Genomic DNA, 7608 nt, shown 5'->3' with positions numbered 1-7608 from the left:
ACTGCGCCACCAGGGAAGCCCGGTTATCTGTTTTAAATATAGCAGTGTGTTCATGTCAATCACAAACTCCCAGTCTACCCCTCCTCCTGCTTTCCCCCCTGGTAACCATAAGTTCATTCTCTAAGTCTGTGAGTCTGTTTCTGTTTTGTAGATAAAATTCATTTGTATCATTTTTTTTTTAGATTCCACATATAAGTGATATCATATGATATTTGTCTTTCTCTGTCTGACTTACTTCACTTAGTATGATAATCTCCAGGTCCATCCATGTTGCTGCAAATGGCATTATTTCATTCTTTTTTATGGCTGAGTAACATTCCATTGTATATATATCACATCTTCTTTATCCATTCATCTGTCGATGGACATTTAGGTTACTTCCATGTCTTAGCTATTGTAAACAGTGCTGCAATGAACATTGGGGTGCATGTGTACTTTTGACCAAGTTTTTCTCTGGATATATGCCCAAGAGTGGGATTGCTGGGTCATATGTTAATTCTATTTTTAGTTTTCTGAGGAACCTCCATACAGTTTTCCATAGTGGCTGCACCAACTTACATTCCCACCAACAGTGTAGGAGAGTTCCCTTTTCTCCACACCCTCTCCAGCATTTATTGTTTATAGATTTTTTGTTGATGGCCATTCTGACTGGTGTGAAGTGATAACTCACTGTAGTTTTGATTTGCATTTCTCTAATAATTGGCGATGTTGAATATCTTCATGTGCCTCTTGGCCATCTGTATGTCTTCTTTGGAGAAATGTCTATTTAGGTCTTCTGCCCATTTTTTTTTTTTTTTTTTTTTTGCGGTAGGCGGGCCTCTCACTGCTGTGGCCTCTCCCATTGTGGAGCACAGGCTCCGGACGCACAGGCTCAGCGGCCATGGCTCACGGGCCCAGCCGCTCCGCGGCATGTGGGATCTTCCCGGACCAGGGCACGAACCCATGTCCCCTGCATCGGCAGGCGGACTCTCAACCACTGCGCCACCGGAGAAGCCCTGCCCATTTTTTTGATTGGGTTGTTTTTGTTTTTTTTGATATTGAGCTGCATGAGCTGTTTGTAAATTTTGGAGACTAATCCTTTGTCGGTTGCATCATTTGCAAGTATTTTCTCCCATTCTGTAGGTTGTCTTTTCATTTTGTTTATGGTTTCCTTTGCTGTGCAAATCTTTTGAGTTTAATTAGGTCCCATTTGTTTGTTTTTATTTCCATTATTCTGGGAGATGGATCAAAAAAGATATTGCTGCGATTTATATCAGAGAGTGTTCTGCCTATGTTTTCCTGTAAGAGTTTTGTAGTAGCCATCTTATATTTAGGTCTTTAATCCATTTTGAGTTTATTTTTGTGTGTGGTGTTAAAGAGTGTTCTAATTTCATTTTTTTTTACATGTAGCTGTCCAATTTTCCCAGCACAGTTTATTCAAGAGACTGTCTTTCCTCCATTGTATAGATGCCTCCTTTGTCATAGATTAATTGACCATAAGTGTGTGGGTTTATTTCTGGTCTTTCTATCCTGTTCCATTGATCTATATTTCTGTTTTTGCACCAGTATCATACTGTTTTGATGACTGTAGCCTTGTAGTATAGTCTGAAGTCAGGGAGCCTGATTCCTCCAGCTCCATTTTTCTTTCTCAAGATTGCTATTGGCTATTTGTGTTTCCATACAAATTAAATTTTTTTTTGTTCATTTCTGTGAAAAATGCCATTGGTAATTTGATGGGAATTGCATTGAATCTGTAGACTGCCTTGGGTAATATCGTCATTTTGACAATATTGATTCATCCAATCCAAGAACACAGTATATCTTTCCATCTGTTTGTCTTCAGTTTCTTTCATCAGTGTCTTATAGTTTACAGAGAAAAGTCTTTTGCTTTCTTGCATAGGTTTATTCCTAGGTATTCTATTCTTTTTGATGCTATGGTAAATGGGATTGTTTCCTTAATTTCTCTTTCTGATCTTTGGTTGTTAGTGTATAGCAATGCAACAGATTTCTGTATATTAATTTTGTAACCTACAACTTTACCAAATTCATTGATGAACGTTAGTTTTCTGGTGGCATCTTTAGGATTTTCTATGTGTAGTATCATGTCATTTGCAAACAGTGACAGTTTTACTAGTACTTATCTAATTTGGATGACTTTTATTTCTTTTTCTTCTCTGATTGCCGTGGCTAGGACTTCCAAAACTATTTTGAATAAAAGGGGCAAGAGTGGACATCCTTGTCTTGATCTTAGAGGAAATGCTTTCAGCTTTTCACTGCTGAGTATGATGTTAGTTGTGGGTTTGTCATATATGGCCTTTATTATGTTGGGGTAAGTTCCCTCTATGCCCACTTTCTGGAGAGCTTTTATCATAAATGGGTGTGGAATTTTGTCAAATGCTTTTTCTGCATCTGTGGAGAGGACCATACGGTTTTTATTCTTCAGTTTGTTAATGTGGTGTATCACACTGATTGATTTGGGGATATTGAAAAATCCTTGCATCCATGGGATAAATCCCACTCGATCGTGGTGTAACATCCTTTTAATGTATTGTTGGATTCAGTTTGCTAGTATTTTGTTGAGGATTTTTACATCCATGTTCATCAGTGATATTGGCCTGTAATTTTCTTTTTTTTTTTTTATGGTATCTTTGTCTGGTTTCGGTATGGTTATGGTGGCCTCAAACAATGAGTTCAGAAGTGTTTTTTCCTCTGCAATTTTTTTGGAATAACTTCTCTCTAAATGTTAGAATTTGCCTGTGAAGCCATCTGATCCTGGACTTTTGTTTGGGAGTTTTTAAATTACAAATTCAATTTCAGAACTTGTAATTAGTCTGTTCATATTTTCTATTTCTTCCTGGTTCAGTCTTGGAAGATTGTACCTTTCTAAGAATTTGCCCATTTCTTCTAGGTTTTCCATTTTACTGGCATATCATTGCTTGTAGTAGTCTCTTATGGTCCTTTTATTTCTGTTGTGTCAGTTGTAACTTCTCCTTCATTTCTAATTTTATTTATTTAAGCCCTCTCCCTTTTTTTCTTGATGAGTCTGGCTAAAGTTTTATCAATTTTGTTTATCTTTGCAAAGAACCAGCTTTTAGTTTCATTGATCTTTTCTATTGTTTTCTTGGTCTCTATGCCATTTATTTCTGCTCTTATCTTTATGATTTCTTTCCTTCTGCTAACTTTGGGTTTTGTTTGTTCTTCTTTCTCTAGTTGTTTTAGGTGAAGGTTAGGTTGTTTGAGATTTTTCTTGCTTCCTGAGGTAAGCTTCTACCACTATAAACTTCCCTCTTAGAATTGCTTTCACTGTGTCCCATAGGTTTTGGATCATCATGTTTTCATTTTCATTTGTCTCTAGGTATTTTTTTATTTCCTCTTTTGATTTCTTTAGTGAACCATTGGTTGTTTCATAACATGTTGTTTAGGCTCCATGTTTTTTTTTTTTGCAGTTTTTTTCTTCTAGTTGATTTCTAATCTCATAGCTTTGTGGTCAGAAAAGATGCTTGATCTGATTTCAATTTTCTTAAATTTACTGAGGCTTACTTTGTCGCCCAGCATGTGATCTATCCTGGAGAATGTTCCATGTGCAGTTGAAAAGAATGTGTATTCTGCTTTCAGATGGAATGTATAAATGTCAATTAAGTCCATCTGGTCTAATTTGTCATTTAAAGTCTGTGTTTCCTTATTGATTTTCTGTCTGGATGATCTTTCCATTGATAATTGGGGTGTTAATGTCCCCCACTATTGTGTGACTGTCAATTTCTCCTTTTATGTCTGTTAACATTTGCCTTATATATTGAGGTGCTCCTGTGTTGAGTGCATATATATTTACAATTGTTACATCTTCTTCTCAGATTGATCCCTTGATCATTATGTAGTGTCTTTGTCTCTTGTAACACTCTTCATTTTTTTTTTTTGCGGTACGCGGGCCTCTCACTGTTGTGGCCTCTCCCGTTGTGGAACACAGGCTCTGGACGTGCAGGCTCAGCGGCCATGGCTCACGGGCCCAGCTGCTCTGCAGCATGTGGGATCTTCCCGGACCGGGGCACGAACCCGTGTCCCCTGCATCAGCAGGCGGACTCTCAACCACTGCGCCACCAGGGAAGCCCCACACTCTTCATTTGAAAGTCTATTTTTTTGGATATGAGTATTGCTACTCCAGCTTTCTTTTGATTTCCCTTTGCTTGGAATATCTTTTTCCATCTCCTCACTTTCAGTCTGTATGTGTCTCTAGATCTGAAGTGGGTCTCTTGTAGACAACATATTGATATATACTGGTCTTGTTTTTGTATCCATTCAGCCAGTCTATGTATTTTGGTTGGAGCATTTAATCCATTTACATTTAAGGTAATTATCGATATGTATGTTCTTACTGCTATTTTGTTAATTGTTTTGCATTTGTTTTTGTAGGTCTTCTTTCTTCCTTTTCTCTTTTGTTCTTTTGTGATTTGATGACTATTTTTAGTGTTGCGTTTGGATTCTTTTTTCTTTTTCATGTGTATGTCTATTATAGACTTTTTGTTTGCAGTTACCATGAGGTTTTGAAATAGCAATCTATATATAATACATGATTGTTTTAAGTTGTGGATGTCTTAATTTGAAATGCATTTCAAATATCCTGCACTTGTACTCTCCTCCTCTCATGATTACTGGTTTTGATATCATATTTGTGTGTGGATGATTTCCTACCTTTACTGTATGTTTGCCTTTACTGGTGAGCTTTCCCATTTTGTAATCTCCTTTCTAGTTGTGGCCTTTTCCACTTAGAGAAGTTCCCTTAGCATTTGTTGTGAAGCTGGTTTGGTGGTGCCGAATGCTTTTTGCTTTTGCTTGTCTGTAAAGCTTTTTATTTTCTGTCAAATTTGAATGAGAGCCTTGCAAGGTAGAGTATTCTTGGTTGTAGGTTTTTCCCTTTTATCACTTTAAATATATCATGCCACTCCCTTCTGGCCTACAGAGTTTCTGCTGAAAAATCAGTTGATATTCTTATGGGGATTCCCTTGTATGTTATTGCTTTTCCTTTGTTGCTTTTAATATTTCTTTTGTCTTTAATTTTTGTCAGTTTGATTAGTATGTATATTGGCATGTTCCTCCTTGGGTTTATCCTGTATGGGACTCTCTGTGCTTCCTGGACTTGAGTGGAAGTGACTGTTTCCTTTCCTGTGTTAGGGCAGTTTTCAGCTGTTATCTCTTTAAATATTTTCTCAGGCCCTTTCTCTCCCTCTTCTCCTTTTGGGACCCCTATAACGCGAATGTTTGTGTGTCTGACATTGTCCCATAAGTCTCTTAAACTGTTCTCATTCCTTTTCATTCTTTTTTTCTTTATTCTGTTCTGTGATAGTGATTTCCAACACTCTCTTCCAGCTCACTGATTTGTTCTTCTGCCTCAGTTACTCTGCTATTGATTCCTTCTAGTGTATTTTTTATTTCAGTTATTATATTTTCAACTCTGGTGGTTCTTTACATTTTCTAACTCTTTGCTAAAAACTTCTTGCTACTTCTCGCTCTCTGCATCCATTCTTTTCCCAAGTTCTTGGATCATCTTTACAATCATTACTCTGAACTCTTTCTTGGGAAGATTGGCTATCTCCACTTCACTTAGTTGTTCTTCTGGGGTTTTATCTTGTTCTTTCATCTAGAATGTATTCCTTTGCTTTTTTTTTTTTTTTTTTTTGTGGTACGTAGGCCTCTCACTGTTGTGGCCTCTCCTGCTGCGGAACACAGGCTCCCGATGTGCAGGCTCAGCGGCCATGGCTCACGGGCCCAGCCGCTCTGCGGCATGTGGGATCTTCCTGGACTGGGGCACGAACCCATGTCCCCTGCATCGGCAGGTGGACTCTCAACCACTGTGCCACCAGGGAAGCCCTCTCTCATTTTGTATAAATTTCTATTTAGATTCTTATGTATGTAGTAGCTTAGTTACATTTCTCAACCTTGGAGAAGTGGCCCTCCATAGGGGATGTCCTATGTGTCCCAGCAGTACAATCCCCTCTGGTCACCCAAGGGGCAGGGACCAGTTGGTCCCAGGGTAGGTTCTGACCTGTTTGCAGACTCAGTTCTGCAGGCTACTGGATAGTAGTTTCCTTGCTTCTGGTGCCTGCCCACTGATGGGTAGATCTGGGTTTTGACCCTCTGGTGGGCAGGGCTGTGTCAAGGGGCATGTCTAGAGGTGGCTGTGGGCTCAGGAAGTCTTTAGGCAGCCTGTCTGCTGATGGCTGGGGCTGTATTCCTGCCCAGTTGGTTGTTTGGCCTGAGGCGTCCCAGCACTGGAGTTTACAGGCTGTTAGGTGGGGCCAAGTCTCGGTGCCAAGGACCCAAAATGTGCCTCCAGCCAGAGTTCACATAGGTCCCTAGTATGTCTGCCACCAGCCTTTATGACCCCAGGGAAGCCACAGCTGCCCCCTGCCTCCCCAGGAGACCCTCCAAGACCAGCAAGTAGGTCTGGCCCAGGCTCATATGGAAGCACTGCTTTTGCCTCGGGACCCAGTGTGTGCGAGACTCCATGTGCACCCTCCAAGAGTGGAATCTCTGTTTCCCCCAGTCCTGTGGAGCTCCTGCAATTAAGCCCCACTGGCCTTCAAAGTCAAATGCTCTAGGGGCTCCTTCTCCTGCTGCCAGACTCCTAGGCTGGGGAGCCTGGCATGGGACTCAGAGCTCTCACTTCTGTGGGAGAACTTCTGTGATATAATTATTCTCCAGTTCATGGGTTGCCCACCCAGGTGGTAAGGGATTTGATTATATTGCAAGTGCGCCCCTCCTACTGTCTCATGGTTTCTTCATGTCTTCGGATGTAGAATATCTTTTATGGGTAGATTCCAGTCTTTTTTTTTTTTAAGATGTTGGGGGTAGTTTATTAATTAACTAATTTTTGGCTGTGTTGGGTCTTCGTTTCTGTGCGAGGGCTTTCTCTAGTTGTGGCAAGCGGGGGCCACTCTTCATTGTGGTGTGTGGGCCTCTCACTATCGTGGCCTCTCTTGTTGCGGAGCACAGGCTCCAGACGCGCAGGCTCAGTAGTTGTGGCTCACGGGCCTAGCTGCTCTGCGGCATGTGGGATCCTCCCAGACCAGGGCTCGAACGCGTGTCCCCTGAATTAGCAGACAGATTCTCAACCACTGCGCCACCACGGAAGCCCCGATTCCAGTCTTTCTAATCAATGGTTGTCCAGCAGTTGTGATTTGGGTGTGCCCATGACAGGAGGTGAGCGCAAGGTCCTCCTATTCCTCCATCTTGTCTCCTGAAAGCTCCCCCCACCCATTCTTTCTTGACTACACAAAGAATTCCTTTTCAGGAATCCTTTTTCCCACAAAATTGATCTCTATTTCTGTATCATTTCCATTTGCATGCTAGCAAACCCACTGTCTTATACAGAAAATGTCTATTATCTCTCAGCTCTACTTTAGAGAAAATTTTGCATGAGTTTTACAGACCCTGCTTCCCCGTCTTTACAATTAATTTTTTTTAACTTGTAGTAATGCATGAGTACATTCTTGTTATGAAAAATCCAAACATTTATGGATAAAACTAAAACTCATCAATCTCTACCTACCCTCCTCTCCAGAAGTCACTGCTCTGGTTAGAAATGTTTCCTTCAAGATCTTCTCATGTTAATTTACACGCAGATTTACCTACGGA

The sequence above is a fragment of the Lagenorhynchus albirostris genome, chromosome 7 (assembly GCF_949774975.1).
Source record: "Lagenorhynchus albirostris chromosome 7, mLagAlb1.1, whole genome shotgun sequence".
Lineage (NCBI taxonomy): Eukaryota > Metazoa > Chordata > Mammalia > Artiodactyla > Delphinidae > Lagenorhynchus > Lagenorhynchus albirostris.
This window is presented reverse-complemented; position numbering follows the sequence as displayed.